This window comes from Bufo bufo, chromosome 2, assembly GCF_905171765.1.
Source record: "Bufo bufo chromosome 2, aBufBuf1.1, whole genome shotgun sequence".
Taxonomy (NCBI): domain Eukaryota; kingdom Metazoa; phylum Chordata; class Amphibia; order Anura; family Bufonidae; genus Bufo; species Bufo bufo.
Window position 1 is genome coordinate 260,156,870 of NC_053390.1, and position 18,851 is coordinate 260,175,720.

The following is an 18,851-nucleotide window of genomic DNA, read 5'->3' on the forward strand; positions in this document are numbered from 1 at the left end:
TGTACAGAACTGCACACACATATACAGCGGCAGTGTACAGAACAGCACACACATATACAGCGGCAGTGTACAGAACTGCACACACATATACAGCGGCAGTGTACAGAACTGCACACACATATACAGCGGCAGTGTACAGAACTGCACACACATATACAGCGGCAGTGTACAGAACTGCACACACATATACAGCGGCAGTGTACAGAACTGCACACACATATACAGCGGCAGTGTACAGAACTGCACACACATATACAGCGGCAGTGTACAGAACTGCACACACATATACAGCGGCAGTGTACAGAACTGCACACACATATACAGCGGCAGTGTACAGAACTGCACACACATATACAGCGGCAGTGTACAGAACAGCACACACGTACAGCGGCAGTGTACAGAACTGCACACACATATACAGCGGCAGTGTACAGAACTGCACACACATATACAGCGGCAGTGTACAGAACTGCACACACATATACAGCGGCAGTGTACAGAACTGCACACACATATACAGCGGCAGTGTACAGAACTGCACACACATATACAGCGGCAGTGTACAGAACTGCACACACATATACAGCGGCAGTATACAGAACTGCACATACATATACAGCGGCAGTGTACAGAACTGCATACAGATATACAGCGGCAGTGTACAGAACTGCACACACATATACAGCGGCAGTGTACAGAACTGCACACACATATACAGCGGCAGTGTACAGAACTGCACACACATATACAGCAGCAGTGTACAGAACTGCACACACATATACAGCGGCAGTGTACAGAACTGCACACACATATACAGCGGCAGTGTACAGAACTGCACACACATATACAGCGGCAGTGTACAGAACTGCACACACATATACAGCGGCAGTATACAGAACTGCACACACATATACAGCGGCAGTGTACAAAACTGCATACACATATACAGCGGCACATATACAGCGGCAGTGTACAAAACTGCACACACATATACAGCGGCAGTGTACAGAACTGCACACACATATACAGCGGCAGTGTACAGAACTGCATACACATATACAGCGGCAGTATACAGAACTGCACACACATATACAGCGGCAGTGTACAGAACTGCACACACATATACAGCGGCAGTGTACAGAACTGCACACACATATACAGCGGCAGTGTACAGAACTGCACACACATATACAGCGGCAGTGTACAGAACTGCACACACATATACAGCGGCAGTGTACAGAACTGCACACACATATACAGCGGCAGTGTACAGAATCGCACACACGTACAGCGGCAGTGTACAGAATCGCACACACTATGTTTATTGATTTATTGTTTATATATTTTATATGTGAAATTGGGAAAGGGGGTGATTTATACTTAATATTTTGGTGTTTTTTTACTTTTTTTTTAAAACTTTTTATTTAATAACCATTTCCCCCTTAGGGGCTAGAACCTGGGATCTTTTCGTCCCTTGTCCTATTCACCCTGATAGAGCTCTATTAGGGTAAATAGGACTTCACACACTCCCTGCTGCCCTGTGCATAGTACACAGCAGCAGAGAGATTACCATGGAAGCCAAAGCTTCAGTAGCGTCCTGGCTGCCATGGTAACCGATCGGAGCCCCAGGATTACACAGCTGGGGCTCCGATCAGAAGCTGCCACTGCACCACCAATGAAGAGGGGAGGAAGGGACCCTGTGGCCACTGCCACCAATGAGAAGGGGAGGGGACCCTGTGGCCACTGCCACCAATGATTTTAATACTGGGGGGTTGAGAGGGGCGGGCGCACTGTGCCACCAATGATTTTAATGGGGTGGGGGGGGGGAACACTACGCCACCAATGATAATTAACCTTTAATACAGGAGGCGGGTATTGGCAGCAGATCAGCGGCATTTAACCCCTTAGGTGCCGCACCTGAGGGGTTAACTGCCGCTGATCGCAGCTCCCTGTCAGAGGCAAGGTGCCGGCATCTGCCTCCTGTATTATGCGTTAAAGATGTGGGTGCAGAATTTAAGTATTAGAGCGGCGCCCAGAGATGTCCCAGCACTTACTATTATTCCTGGGCGCTGCTCCGTTCGCCTGCCGTTCCCCATTACTGGCTCCTGCACCATTTGCTAATTACTATCAGAGCAATGGGGAGGAGAAATCAACTTCTCTCCTGGGTGTTCCTTCTCCCTGCGCTGCGATTGGACAGCGCTACAGCCAGGGAGAAGGAACACCCACTAGAGAAGCTGATGTCTCTAGACACGAGCAGCATCCAGTGAGTGGGCGGGGCAGATACGGGTAACTCCTTCCCTGCCAGACTGTCTGTCCGAGAAGTCAACGTAAAGGCGGTGGAGTCCCGGGAGCGCCCCGGATTACTGGGGGGCAGCCATGTGAGGGCAAATACCCAGGCGCCAGGACAAAATTCCTGATTGCCGTGGCGACCTGGCGCCTGGGATTTGTCGAGCCCTGGTATACATACATTCTTATGTACTGCGCTCCCCCCAGTGGTTGCTGCAGGCAGCCAGTTTTGTAATATATTATGTCATGGGAAGCTGTCATTTAGAGCTGTATGGGGGTGAATTCATCATTGTATTTATGCCAGTCATTTGGTGTAAATCCATTGAAAAATATGCTGTTCAGAATAAGCAAATTTTTGAGGAACCTGTTCTACTTTTTATGACTATGGAGACTTTATTATAACTTTTTAATTAAAGTATTTTCCACTCAATTAAAAAAAATAAACAAAAAAAAACAACAATACTCTGGGGAGTCGTGGGGGAAATCTGGGGAGTCGTGCTTTGTGTTCCGGCTTGCCTGGGAGTGCTTGACGCATGTGTACTGGCAAACTGGGTGGGGCAATAGGGCTCATACTAAATTTTGCTATGGGGCTCCCTGTCCTTAAAGGGGTTGTCCGGGATCAAAGTAATTTTTAAAAACGTTAATAATCACCTTGACATTACGCAGTAAAGTCATTCTGATGCTCTGTGTATTTTTTCCATCCTCTTTGCTCCTATGAGTCCCTAATACTGCTGTCAGTATTGTTTACATAGCAGCTCCTGTGCTATGTCATTTCCGGCCACACTGCCTTATGGGTCCCACAAGGCTGTGTGACTCTGCAGCTGGATCTTACAAGCCTTTCCACTCCCCCTAATCAGTATTCCGCCTCCTGCCACTCATACTCCTCATCAGTATTCCTCCCCTAAAACCACCTTTTTCTAAGCCTACAAACTGAATCCCTCCCTGCTTCCATGTATCTGCTCTCTGCTAGCATTGCATAAAAGACAATAGTGGCAGGGAGCTGTAGCACATCCCATTCATTGCAAATGACCGTGGGAGGCGTGCACTATGCTAAATAGCATAGTTTGCTGCCTCCAATAGAGCCTCCTTCTACTCCTGATAACACTCCTCTATGGCCGGTGACATCATCGGCAGAGGGGGGCGTTCCTTAGTGCAGCGAGTTCCCTCCTCCAAATACTGCCTCCTCCTTCCCAGACTAACGCCCTCTGTGCCCGGTGATGTCACAGAGGGGCGTGGTTTAGCTGAAATTTACCTCCTACTGACAGCCTCCTTGCTAGCTGCAGAACGATCCTGTGTGCTGGTGACGTCACTGGGCTCCTTGCTAAGCGGAAGGAAGAGGCTTAGCACACCAGTAAGGAGTCGGTACGTCACTGAATCTTTGAAAATCTGAACTTCCGGCTGAGAATTTATGAAAGAAATACAGGGCATCAGAAAACTCTGGCAAAGGTAGGACAGGAATGTATGTAATATTTATGTGCTTGTTGTACCCTTACAACAATGTCCCCAATCCCGGACAACCCCTTTAAGAACATGATGTATCTGTATTATTTATTGACTTCTTGTATTCATTTCAGGCCATTCCGCCTGAAATGATAATTGGGAGGATGCATTATTTTGCAGTGCATTAACAAAAATTCAAACAGCAGCACTAGTCCGATAGACCACTGGTGCAAAATCCTCCAAGCTGCAGGCTCAACAGCTAATTAGATGATAAGTATCCAAAAGATGAGGCAGCACTCCAGTAGATAAAGTGGAAAACGGTGGACCCTTTATTTGACCCCTCTGCAACGTTTCAACCGCTCAATGCAGTCTTTATTAAACATATGCTTGATAAGGACTGCATTGAGCAGTTGAAACGTTGCAAAGGGGTCAAATAAAGGGTCCACCGTTTTTCACTTTATCTACTGGAGAGCTGCCTCATCTTTTGGAGATATATATATATATATATATATATATATATATTGACACACATCCTAGCAGAAGGACCCGGCTTCGTACGGGTATATTTCATCTATTTCATTTTATGTTTCTGTGAGTCGCTAAAAGATATCGACAGTATCCACCATAACAGTGACCTCTACAGTACCCCGCCCCCTTAAGGCCGCATGCACACGACCGTGGTGTGTTTTGCGGTCCGCAAATAGCAGATCCGCAAAACACGGATGGCGTCCGTGCGCTTTCCGCAATTTGCGGAACGGCATAGACAGCCTTCAATATAAATGCCTATTCTTGCCCGCAAAGCGCGGACAAGAATAGGACAGGATATGTTTTTTTAGCGGGGCCACGGAATGGAGCAACGGATGCGGACAGCACACGGAGTGCTGTCCGCATCTTTTGCGGCCCCATTGAAGTGAATGGGTCCGCATCTGAGCCGCCAAAACTGCGGCTCGGATGTGGACCAAAACAACGGACGTGTGTATGAGGCCTAACAGTGAGCGCCACAACCCCTCACCCCTTAACATTGACCCCCCCCACAGTGCCCCGCCTCCTTAAAATGGGACCTTCACATCAGCCCACCCCTTTAACAGGGAGTTTCACAGCACCCCACTCCCTTGACATTGACCTCCTCAGGGGCCCGCCCCTTTAACAGTGACCTATACAGCACCCCCCCCTTAACACTGACCTACATGATAGGCTATGGTGTCATACTGCAACATGCGACATGCTGCGACTGCGACACAACAGTCGCAAAAAATCCATCCAAGATGGCTTTTTCTGTGACTGTCGCGTCACAGTCGCAGCATGTCGGATGTCGCAGTGCAACACCATAGACTATCATTATAAAAATTGTCGTGCGACATCAATGTAGCAGTGTAGTTGTGCCCTATGTGTCATGCGACTTGTTGTTGTGTAGCCCTAGCCTAAAGCTGACCTAAAGCAGTGAAGAAAAATGGCTGGATTGTTATGGAAACCTGGAGTAAAACTGTGGGTATATGGAGATTAAGGGCCTGCGAGATTCTATTGGCTGATAAGGGACATGTGACCGTGTGTATGGCAGCTGGGATATGAAGAGAAAGACTTGCAGGCTTCTATTGGCTAATGCAGGTCATATTTTGGAATATATCAGGAACGGTTAGTCCTAGAGAGCTGAGACCCGGTCTAAAACCTTCCCGGACACCTGATGTACCTGTGTGCCAAAGTTGGTGAAGATTGGTCCAGTCGTTTGGTCGTGCATAAAGAACAGACAGACAGAAACTCATTTAATATATATATACACACACACACACACAGAGTTGAAACCAGAGGTGTACATACATACACTATATAAAAAGACACATATGCATGGTTTTCTGACATGAAATCAGAATAAGGCTTTCCTGTTTTTGGTCAATTAGGAATACCAAAATTATTATTATTTACCAAATGCCAGAATAATGAGAGAGCGATTGTTTTAAGGCATTTTTATTACTTTCTGCAATGTCAAAAGTTTACATACAATAAGATTACTATGCCTTACAACAATTCTGGACCGTCCATATGATGATGTCATGTGTTTGGAGGCTTCTGTTAGGGTCCATTCACACATCCGTGTGTGTTTTGTGGATCCATGGATCCGCGGATAAGCAAAACACAGACACCGGCAATGTGCGTTCCGCATTTTGCGGACCACACATAGCCGGCACTTAATAGAAAAGGCCTAATCTTGTCCGCAATTGCAGACAAGAATAGGACATGTTCTATTTTTTTCCAAGATTAGAATTGCGGACCCGGAGGTGCGGTTCCACATTTCCGGATCCGGGCTGCACATCGTGTGGCCCCATAGAAATGAATGGGTCCGCAATTCCGTTCTGCAAAATGCGGAACAGAATTGCGGACGTGTGAATGGACCCTTAGGCTTCATCCGCAATTCTGTTCCACATTTTGCAGAACGAAATTGCGGACCCATTCATTTCTATGGGGCCGCACAATGTGCTGCCCGGATCTGGAAATGCGGACCCGCACTTCCGGGTCCGCAATTCCGATCCCAAAAAAATAGAACACATACTATTCTTGTCTGCAATTGCGGATAAGATTAGGCATTTTCAATTAAGTGCCGGCGATATGCGGTCCGCAAAATGCGGAACGCACATTGCCGGTGTCCGTGTTTTGCGGATCTGCAAAACATACACGGATGTGTGAATGGTCCCTAATTAGAGACACACCTGTGGGTGTATTTAAATGCACACCTGAAACACACTGCTTCTTTGTGTAGCATCATGGGAAAGTCTAAAGAAATCAGCCAAGATATCAGGAAGAGAATTGTGGACTTGTGTTTGGATCAACCTTGGGTGCAATTTCAAGATACCTGAAGGTGCCTCGTTCATCTGTACAAACAATTATACGCAAGTACAAACAAGATGGGAATGTCCTGCCATCATACCGCTCAGGAAGGAGACGGGTTCTGTGTCCCAGAGATGAACGTGCTTTGGTCCGACATGTGCATATTAACCCAAGAACAAAAGCAAAAGAACTTGTGAAGATGATGGTGGAAGCTGGTAAGATTGTGTCAATATCCACAGTGAAACGAGTACTGTATCAACATGGGCTGCAAGGCCATTCTGCTAGGAAGAAGCCATTACTCCAAAAGAAACATATAAAAGCCAGATTAATGTTTGCAAATGCACACAGGAACAAAGACCTACATTTTTGGAGACATGCCCTGTGGTCTGACGAAACTAAAATTGAATTTTTTGGCCATAATGACAATCGTTACGTTTGAAGGAAAAAGGGAGAAGCTTGGAAGCCTAAGAACACCATCCCAACTGTGAAACACGGGGGTGGCAGAATCATGTGGGGTTGTTTTGCTGCAGGAGGGACTGGTGGACTTCACAAAATAGATGACATCATGAAGAAAGAAGATTATGTGGAAATACTGAAGCAACATCTCAATACATCAGCCAAGAAGGTAAAGCTTGGGCAGAAATGAGTCTTCCATATGGACAATGACCCGAAGTATACTGCCAAACTGGTTACAAAGTGGCTTAAGGATAACAAAGTCAATGTTTTGGAGTGGCCATCACAAAACCCTGATCTCAACCGTATTGAAAATTTACAGGCAAAGCTGAAAAGGCAGGTGCGAGCAAGGCGACCAACAAACATGGCTCAGTTACGCCAGTTTTGTCAGGAGGAATGGGCCCAAACTAACTATTGTAAGAAGCTTGTGGAAGGATATCTAAAATGTTTGACCCAAGTCATATAGTTTAGGGCAATGGTACCAAATATTAATGAAATGTATGTAAACTTTTGACTTTGCAGAAAGTAATAAAAATGCCTTAAAAACATTCTCTCTCTTATTATTCTGGCATTTGGCAAATCATAATAATTATGGTAATCCTAATTGACCAAAAACAGGAAAGGTTTATTCTGATTTCATGTCAGATATTGAGAAAAACATGCATATGTGTCTATTTATATAGTGAATGTAAACTTCTGGTTTCAACTGTATATAATCTACCGAGAAGCAAATTTGATCTGCTGTGAAATGATGCACACACAGTATGATATATTCAGTATCTACCTGTCTATCTATCTGAAACCTAACTTTTAAAGGGAGTTTTGGAAATGTAAGCTTTTTTCGATCCGTTCACTCGGTGTCGGTGCTGTGTAATGGCATTTGTTACTGTGGGGGATGGGGCCCAAAGGCTAGGAGGGTTTAGGCTACTGTGATGCTCCCCCTGCAGGTGCTATGTTGTGGCGGCCGTGGTCATCAGGCATTGCTGCATTTAACAGAGTAGAGACCCACTAAGAAGAGGTCTCCATGAGAGGTCCAGTAGGCTTACAGTTTGCCTAAAATGTGTACTAAGTAAAATATATTCTTTCCTCTAAAGTTTTGCTTAGCAACAATCAATCAATGTGGTAAACGGATGTGTGGTGCATGTCTTTTTGCAGCAATTTAGATCCATTTTCACATAATTATTAAGGCATTCTGAGTTAATAGAGGGACCCCTCATGTGAGACCCCTGTCAATTAGCCTGCATAAAGAGCAACTGTTTCCAGAGAATGCATTGATTTCATTCGGTACTATGTAAAGCTTGTTCTCCTCTTTGATTGCACTGCGTGAGAAATTAACACTTACTTCTAGAGGTCCCCTGCCGATTACAGCTGAGAACTGATGGTCTCAGTAGTGAGATACCCTACCATCAGCTGGTTACCCTTGTAACATAAAGAGAAATTTAAGGTTTGAATTTAGATTTTTTAAAGAAAATATAAAGTTGTTCAGTAGTGGGCCCAATGTGTTCAGGAGAATGCTTCGGTCCTGCTAAAGGATGGCATGGCTGGATCTCCATGCTGACGTGCAGCTTTAAAGTTGTCACTCATTCTGGTTAGGATGGTTGGTGGCATGTATTATTAAATGGGATTAGGCTTCTTTCACATTAATGTTATTTAATCTATGGATCCAGCATTGCCTGATGTTACCATGATGCCAGCCAGCCCCATTGACTATAATGGGTTCCGTCAGAGATCCAGCCACTACCCAGCAAATCCTGGATTCAGAGAGATCCAGCAGGCTTTTATCTGCTGGACCTTATAACACTAGTATTAAAGCAGCCTTAGAGGCTCTGGAACCTGCTGCAGGGTAGAAGATAATAGCCAGGCGTACAGTAGCTAGAGGTTCAGCATGGAAACACATCCAACCCAGAGGGCCCCCCAATGCATGTTTACAACTGCAGAGGAGCATCCTAAGGCTGGGTTTCCCTACTCAGGTTTCGTTCAGTTTTTTTGGTCTGGTTTTACTACTGCATTCTATTTGCCACATAGAAATGTAAGCTTTTTCAGGTGTGGCTCATAAAGGGGGAGAAGGTACTGTATGTAGGACCGATGCTGCTACTCCCCTTTTATTCAGTAAACTCCTAGTTTTTGCCTTAAAAAAACAACCTAAAAGCCCAGCCTTATCAGCATTTGTAGCAGTCATAGTGCATTGTGAATGAACACGAGTGCTCTTTTATCCATTATACATTAGAGGAGATGCTCACTACTATGATAAGCACTGTTTAGTGGCGCTATTGCAGCTCAGCTCCCAGTCTGCTGAGTGGGAGCTGAGCTCCAGTAATCCACTGCATTCTGCAGAGTGCAGATAATGTAGCATCAGGAATCTTCAGTCCTATGTAACACCACAGATAACCCAGTAATAACTCTGAGTACAGTGTAGGACCAAGATGCCTAGGGCCCATTGGTGGAATTGATTCTGGGGCTCGTCCTACAACTACTGTACATGGAGATATTACTTCTTAATTATTCAGCTTCATGCACATGAACATTGGAATTCTATCATTTGACGTGCTATTCAAGCCAATGTGACCACTGAGGCCCATGAATGGCTGCAGCGGTCACGAAACCAAGCCGCTTCCTGGTCCTGAGGGGACAGGAGGAGGCCGGGAACAGAGCAGTGGCAAGATCATGGACAAGTGTGTTTTTTTTCTAGTTAAGTACAATACCATGGGGGTTGTTGGCTCCAAGGCTGGAAAACCCCTTTAATTGTCTACTACATGATATTAATGGACAAGCAATTCCCCACAAACTGACTTTTCGTTTTTGGCCATGACAGCCACCACGTAGAACAGGACTCTTTAGAATACCTGCTGTATAGAACAGCTGTTGAAACACCAATAAGAGAACAACAACGCAGTGCTGCATTAATGTCAAAAATATATATATAATCTTTATTTATTCACACAATTACATAAAACTGTAGGTGGCGATGACAAACATACACAAATACATAAAATACAACGTCAGTAGTAATAATATGAAATCTCCGTTAGCTCAGTTTAACAACAATAAGATCCCACATCTCTGAACCTCTCTATCATATAGTAAGTAACATTATGTAATAAAGTGCAACACATATTAACTCTGAAGTCACGCTTAATCAAGCGGTAGAGAGTCATCATATTACCGACCAGTGATCAAACTGTCCAAAGCGCAGAGCGTCACAGCCAGGAGGAAGGTGTGATTTTTTTTCTCCCTGGCTGTGACGCTCTCCGAAGTGATTGGACAGCGCTAAAGCCAGGGAGAAGGAACTCCCATTGAGAAAAAGGGCAGTCTCCTCCCCATTGCGCCAATGCTATCAATTAGCATACAGAGCTGGAGAATATACCGGGGGCCACAGCAGGCGAACGGAGCGGCGCCCAGGAATGATAGTAAGTGCAGTGAGATCCCTGGGCGCCGCTCTACATATCCTGATAGTTAGTTTACAATGTTTGGAGCCATGAAAGGTCCTCTTTAACCTTTAATACAGGAGGCAGCTGCCAGCAGCAGAATCACATAGGCCGGCACCCTGCCTCTGACAGGAAGCTGCGATCAGCGGCAGTTAACCCCTCAGGTGCCACACCTGAGGGGTTCACTGCTGCTGATCTGCTGCCGACACCCGCTTCCAGTATTAAAGGTTAATTATCATTGGTGGCGCAGTGAGCCCGCTTCCCCTTCCCAGTATTAAAAACATTGGTGGCAGTGGCCACAGGGTCCCCACCCCTTCTCATTGGTGGCAGTGCAGCTTCTGATTGGAGCCCCAGCAGTGTAATCCTGGGGCTCTGATCGGTTACCATGGCAGCCAGGACGCTACTGAAGCCCTCCATGGTAATCTTCCTGCTGCTGTGTACTATGCACAGGGCAGCAAGGAGAGTGTGAAGTCCTATTCACCCTAATAGAGCTCTATCAGGGCGAATAGACAAGGGATTAAAAGATCCCAGGTTCTAGCCCCTGAGGGGGAAAGTAGTTATTAAATAAAAAGTTTAAAAAAAAGTTTGAAAAAAAACCTCAATATATTAAGTATAGATCAATCACCCCCTTTCCCAATTTTACATATAAAATATATAAACAATAAATAAACATATCACATATTGCAATGCCCAAAAAGTCCAAAAACTATTAAAATATTTTAAAAAATCTCCTATGCGGTGAACGCCGAAACAGAAAAGAAAAATATATATAAAAACTGCACGATTCGCCATTTTTTAAAATGTGGAGTGCACGTGGCTTTTTTGGTATTTTTTTCACGTGGTATCGAATGGTATCGAGTATCGCAATACTTTTTTATGGTATCGAAATCGAATCAAAATTTTGATATCGCAACAACCCTAATAGAATATACAGACTATTGAGGCCCATTACAAAAGGACTGGTGCAAGGACAGTTAGTAAGGTATTAGCTAGTTTATGGCAACAGACCTTACTGCTTATAGAGAAGGTATATATGGCTTCTGCGCCGACCACACTTCTACAAAGGACTAGCCATCCATTGGAGGAACTGCAGTACATCACTTTGGCTGATTTGAAAGGTTGTTTGGATTTAATAGAGTGAGAGACTCAGAGTCGGCCATCTTTCAGCCTGTTATACCATATTCAGCCATGGAAAGATTGTACTCTGAAGAGACTGAGCTTATGCCCACAAGTGCCTTTGTTTATGACCTGCCAAAATGACCTCAGTAAAGTGCCTTGGACTTGTGACCCCCACATACAGCCTGTTTATTGTCTTGCACCACCATCCAGCCCCGATATCAGGGTGTACCCCAAGGGGAAGAAAGGTCTGTGGCCCTCCAAGCACTGCACGGCCCCAGAGAGTGCCAGAATGGGGAACACCCTGATGAACAACTCTTGCACCAATCCTCACCCAACTACCACTCCCCTCCTCCTCACAGCACTCCCCATGTTGGTCTCTGCATAGATAGGATAGCAAAAACGTATTAGAACTTCTGGAACCTGGAGTAGAAGATGATGGCCCGGATCCATCACTAGATCATGGATTAGCTGTTCTTTTATTTGTACAATACCTTACAAGGTGGAGGAAGAGGTTACAAGGACCTTATGTTCTTATGCTGGAGTTCTTCTTAATTAGAATAAATTGCATGTATAAAGTATGCTTGTACTCAGAAGATGAATGCATTCATATACAGAAAGAATCATAATCCAGACCTTTCTCTCTTACACTTACTAGGTGGTCTGTATTTTTTGTGTTGCATTTGCAATTGAAGATAAATTATGCCTTCTGGGAACTAGGCCACATTAGAAAATATGTTGCAAAGGCAAAAAAAAGTGCAGACTTTTTAACACTATTTTTAGAAGATTTCGTTCCTTTTGTCCACTGTTCATAAAACGCTAACCAAACCACAATTAAGAAGACGCTGCCTAGCATGCGATTTATATAGCACAGGCCTCATAAGTGAACATCAAAGCTCAAAATCCAAATCCAACAGTGTTGACATTAATCCCTTTCCCTTCCCATACAGACAAACTCTAAATCAATAATGCTCGCTGAATCCTGGATAATGAAAGTTCAATAAACCACATTACTTAGGTAGGATAGGTTAGGAAGATGAAAATGTCCCCGAAAAGTCAAATCCAGAACGTTATATTGGTACAGATACCCGACATGCTTGGATTCTATTCTCTGACAAGATAACAGCTCCAGTCGCACTATAGGTACGATGAATTACATTAACCTCAATGCAAGTAAATATACGGCTGCCTCCTCGTCATCCTGAGCAGTGATGGAGGGCACAGAAATGATCTTCACTGGGCCACAGGGCTTCGCCTTGCTTTAGGAAAGCACCAGGCAATCCCTCATTTCACAGGATGAACAAATCTTCTATGGGAAATAACACAAATGTGCAAAGTTCATATCTGGGGATGGCGTCTAAACGTGCGGATTATTCCTATAGAGGCATCCCACGAGAAAGAGCCTTGCTGAGGGAGAGAATAAAACCCACATACAGCAGACGTGACAGATGTTACCCAGGACAGGTCGTGGGGGTCGTGGATTTAAATGTCTCTATTGCAAATATATCTGATAACCCTATCCATCTATCATGTATATTATATCTATCATGTGTATTCTATATAATTATCCATCTATCTATCTATCTATCATGTGTATTCTATATAATTATCTACCTATCTATCCATTTATCTATCATGTATATTCTATCTATCTCATATCTATCTATTATGTGTATTCTATTTAATTATCTATCATGTGTATTATATCTATTATCATGTATATTCTTTAGAATTATCTATCTCATATCTATCATGTATATTCTATCAATCATTCTCTGAATTGCACATACCCATAGTAATGTTGTCATATTATTCCATTATTTTAGATGGATTTAATAGAGATGAACTTGGAGGGATATGGGATAGCTCTGACATATAAATATTACCTAGGACTAAATATCTATCCATCTATCATCCTCTGAACGCACATAACTATAGTAAGCATTGTTATATTATTCCTTTGTTTCACATGGATTTAAGAGAGACGAACTTGGAGGGAGATAGGATAGCTCTGACATAAATATTACCTAGGACTAAAATACTCTATCCGTCTATCTATCTATCTATCATCTATCTATCCTTTATCTATCCGTCTATCATCTATCTATCCATCATCTATCCATCTGATACATATAACACATTCTAACCGTCCATGTAAGATAAGAGAAGACAGGTTGGAATGTAACTGCAATGCTCTAGTCCCTGACAATAAATACCTAGAACTTTTAGCCAGGTCTCAGGGTTGCCTCCTCTGCCAGCCTGTGCCCCTAGCACCCACAATCCTGTAACTGTTGTGGGTGTCTGTTTGCATTTGCCTCAGTAATGGTGCCGAGTATTCTGACCCACAGTATCATGACTGCGAAATATTGCATTAACAGGCAATGCACAAGTGCAAATCTTTCTGAGGAAAAGGTGGGAAGAAGTCCTCCTAAAATGCTGAGACTAGAGCTGAGGCGCTTCACTCTGTGTCTGAAGGAAGATAACATAGCACCTTGGTTAGCACCCCTCTACAAAGGCTGCAGCACCCCACAGGGGACCTTCTCCCAGAAGGAAACCTCTAAACCCACCAGAGAAAGCCCACGTTCCCCTGTTATATCACACACAGAAGCCACGTTATCCTGCACCATGGGGCAGAGAGCTGAAGGCACCCCTGGGACTGATTCACCGCAAGATCCGGTAGCTGTCTCCCAAGTGTCCTTTAGGATTCCTGACCTACTTTGTGCTGTGGATTGCACTGGGAGCCGAGGCTTAGCTCTGGCATCCCCCATTTTACATCATAAAACCTTCTCATCCCTATCTTCTGCATGGAAATGGACATTTATCGCCCCTCTCAAGACCATCCAGTCTGGGGCAAAAACTTCTTTCTGAAGAATGGCTGCTTATTCTGTCTTATAGTTATACAATGTGGATAGGCAAATGGATGGATATGAGATGGATAGATAGATATGAGATATAAGATAAATAGATAGATATGAGGTATAACATAGATAGATATGAGGTATAATAGATAGATATGAGGAGATAGATAGATATGAGGAGATAGATAGATGAGGAGATAGATAGATAGATAGATAGATAGATAGATAGATAGATAGATAGATATGAGGTATAACAGATAGATATGAGGTATAACAGATAGATATGAGGTATAACAGATAGATATGAGGTATAACAGATAGATATGAGGTATAAAATAAATAGATAGATATGAGGTAGAAGATAGATAGATAGATAGATAGATAGATAGATAGATAGATAGATAGATACTGTAGATAGACAATGTAGGTAGATAGATAGATGGATAGATAGATAGATAGATAGATATGAGGAGATAGATAGATAGATAGATAGATAGATATGAGGAGATAGATAAAGAGATAGATAGATAGATAGATAGATAGATAGATAGATAGATAGATATGAGGTATAAGATAGATAGATAGATAGATAGATAGATAGATAGATAGATAGATAGATATGAGGAGATAGATAGATAGATAGATAGATAGATAGATAGATAGATAGATAGATAGAGAGATAGATAACCTCTGGTGCTAAAACTTCATTTGATAGATTTCTTCCAGTATCTTTCACCTCTCTCTCTCTTCTCTCATATCTATCTATTATACATCTATATATCTCATATCTATCTATCTAATCTCTCTCTCTTCTCTCATATCTATCTATTATACATCTATATATCTCATATCTATCTATCTAATCTCTCTCGGTTTCATATCTATCTATATATCTCATATCTATCTATTATACAGCTCTCTATGTCATATCCATCTATCTTCTCTCTTTCTTTCTCTCGGTTTCATATCTAGTCTGGAAACCCACAGAATTGGGGTGCTATAAAACACCAGCAGGACTGGGCAGATAGGTGAATGAGTGGAGGGTCACTTACCTTCCCTAAGCAATGCTGTCACCATGAGGTGTCCTATATCCCTGCAATCCTTTGGAAAGTTCGCTGCAGTTAGCTCTCCTCCAGCAGGCAGCCAGCAATATCCCCCATCCAGCAGCCTGAAAGGTAAATCCTCTCAGAATTGAGCGCGCTTCACACCAGGATCCATTTGCTTGATCTTGCTGTTCCCAAATGGTAACTAGTTGAGTGTGTGGGACTGGTGAGACTGGTGAGACTGGTGGGACTGGTGAGCCTCCGGCAGCCCGAGCCCGGCTGGTAATGAGAGCTCCCTGTCTTCCCCCATCAATGTGTGATGCGCTTCCTCCGGCCGCCAGGCGCTGTGGTGAAATCACTCGGCTCTTCCCTCTCCCCCCGGTTTACTCTGTGGAGAAGCAGGGATGAATGTTTTATGGCGCTGGATCAGGGATTGAGAGGTGATGAATGTTTTATGGGATCATGTGGTTTGACGTGAGGGGAATCAGGCTTGATCCGATTTACTAGAGACACACGGAGCAGATGGGAGGGAGCACTGAGAGCAGCCCACAGGCGGCTGGGATAATGAAGCGGGCACGGCCGGCTTGTGGCGGGAGCTGGAGCAGAACTCGGGGCAGCCGGCAGGATACCCTCCTCATGGACAGGTGGAGGGGCTGCAGAGAGCCATAAAGTCTATGCACAGCGAGGGCAGAGCTGAGTTTGTCATTTAGCACAACTCCTTGTCCACAGACCTCCTCTAGTGTGATAAAGTCACCCCTGCCATATCTATAGTACATACTTTCAGCAGCATGGGCCAAGTCCAGATCAGGTTCACATAGTTTTTTTCAGGGGGCCAGGTAAGTTGTCATCTATGTGCAGCCACAGGAGCCTTCAGCAGTCCTGAGGTTTACATAGAATTCCTGGTCCCCTCTGGCAGAGGAGGGATTAGGATCTTACAGAGAGGCCGACATGGGAAAGACAAATCAGATTACATTTCTGAGAAATGGAAGGAAATGTATCATTTGAAAGCTCATGTACAAATCGCAGCTGTCTCCACATCTTCAAAGATGAATGGAACGTTTAACCCCTTTTTATTTAAAATAAGTCAAGTTGGACTTTACAGCTGGAAGTTTTGCAAAATGAGATACTGATATTTTTTAGGTATTTTTTTTTTCTGGTTTAAAATTCTGTCTTAAAGGGAACCTGTCACCGGGATTTTATGTATAGAGCGGAGGCCATGGGCTGCTAGATAGCCGCTAGCACATCCGCAATACCCAGTCCCCATACAGTTGCAAGAAAAAGTATGTGAACCCTTTGGAATTATATGGATTTCTGCACAAATTGGTCATAAAATGTGATCTGATCTTCATCTAAGTCACAACAATAGACAATCACAGTCTGCTTAAACTAATAACACACAAAGAATTAAATGTTACCATGTTTTTATTGAACACACCATGTAAACATTCACAGTGCAGGTGGAAAAAGTATGTGAACCCTTGGATTTAATAACTGGTTGAACCTCCTTTTGGCAGCAATAACTTCAACCAAAAGTTTCCTGTAGTTGCAGATCAGATGTGCACAACGGTCAGGAGTAATTCTTAACCATTCCTCTTTACAGATCTGTTTCAGTTCAGCAATATTCTTGGGATGTCTGGTGTGAATTGCTTTCTTGAGGTCATGCCACACCATCTCAATCAGGTTGAGGTCAGGACTCTGACTGGACCACTCCAGAAGGCGTATTTTCTTCTGTTTAAGCCATTCTGTTGTTCATTTACTTCTATGCTTTGGGTCGTTGTCCTGTTGCAACACCCATCTTCTGTTGAGCTTCAGCTGGTGGACGGATGGCCTTAAGTTCTCCTGCAAAATGTCTTGATAACCTTGGGAATTCATTTTTCCTTCGATGATAGCAATCCGTCCAGGCCCTGACGCAGCAAAGCAGCCCCAAACCATGATGCCCCCACCACCATACTTCACAATTGGGATGAGGTTTTGAGGTTGGTGTGCTGTGCCTCTTTTTCTCCACACATAGTGTTGTGTGTTTCTTCCAAACAACTCAATTTTGGTTTCATCTGTCCACAGAATATTTTGCCAGTACTGCTGTGGTACATCCAGGTGCTCTTGTGCAAACTGTAAACGTGCAGCAATGGTTTTTTTGGACAGCAGTGTCTTCCTCTGTGGTATCCTCCCATGAAATCCATTCTTGTTTAGTGTTTTACGTATCATAGATTCGCTAACAGGGATGTTAGCATATGCCAGAGACTTTTGTAAGTCTTTAGCTGACACTCTAGGATTCTTCTTCACCTCATTGAGCAGTCTGCACTGTACTCTTGCAGTCATCTTTACAGGACGGCCACTCCTAGGGAGAGTAGCAGCAGTGCTGAACTTTCTCCATTATAGACAATTTGTCTTACCGTGGACTGATGAACAGCAAGGCTTTTGGAGATACTTTTATAACCCTTTCCAGCCTTATGCAAGTCAACAATTCTTAATCGTAGGTCTTCTGAGAGCTCTTTTGTGCGAGGCATCATTCACAGCAGGCAATGCTTCTTGTGAATAGCAAACCCAGAACTGGTGTGTGTTTTTTATAGGGCAGGGCAGCTGTAACCAACATCTCCAATCTCATCTCATTGATTGGACTCCAGTTGGCTGACACCTCACTCCAATTAGCTCTTGGAGATGTCATTAGTCTAGGGGTTCATATACTTTTTCCACCTGCACTGTGAATGTTTACATGGTGTGTTCAATAAAAACATGGTAACATTTAATTCTTTGTGTGTTTTTAGTTTAAGCAGACTGTGATTGTCTATTGTTGTCACTTAGATGAAGATCAGATCACATTTTATGACCAATTTGTGCAGAAATCCATATCATTCCAAAGGGTTCACATACTTTTTCTTGCAACTGTAGCTGTGTGTTTTTATTGTGTAAAAAAACGATTTGATACATATGCAAATTAATCTGAGATGAGTCCTGTCCCTGACTCATCTCACATACAGGACTCATCTCAGGTTAATTTGCATATGTATCAAATCGTTTTTTTTTTACACAATAAAAGCACACAGAGCTATGGGGAGTGGATATTGCTGATGTGCTAGCGGCCATCTAGCAACCCATGTCCTCAGCTCTATACACAAAATCCCGGTGACAGGTTCCCTTTAAAGGGGTTATCCAAACTTGAAAAACCCACCCACAATGCCTGGGGCCCTCATACAGAGAATACTTACCTGGCCTCCTTCAAGATTGATATAGATCTAGATAAAAATGTATATTCCTGCAGCACATGTATCCTCCAGCCGGAGCCCCTGTGATAAATCTGGTGCAGGTCTAGACAGTCTGGCTGAGTTTACACCATCTTTAGGATTAGTAAATCTGGGCCCATATGTTTAGATGGAAGCCTCCATGTTTAGCCACACCTCCATTAGTGTGAC

General features: G+C 43.7%; 1 protein-coding gene across 3 annotated transcripts in view; it reads right to left on the reverse strand.

The window, feature by feature from the left end:
- Nucleotides 1-15,669, reverse strand: part of RTN4R (reticulon 4 receptor) — a 282,951-nt gene extending 267,282 nt beyond the window's left edge. For all 3 annotated transcript variants that reach the window (XM_040416529.1, XM_040416532.1, XM_040416530.1), the window contains exon 1: nucleotides 15,451-15,669. The gene's annotated coding sequence lies outside the window, so the exon portion shown is untranslated. The remainder of the gene's footprint in view (nucleotides 1-15,450) is intronic.
- Nucleotides 15,670-18,851: the final 3,182 nt, after the last annotated feature.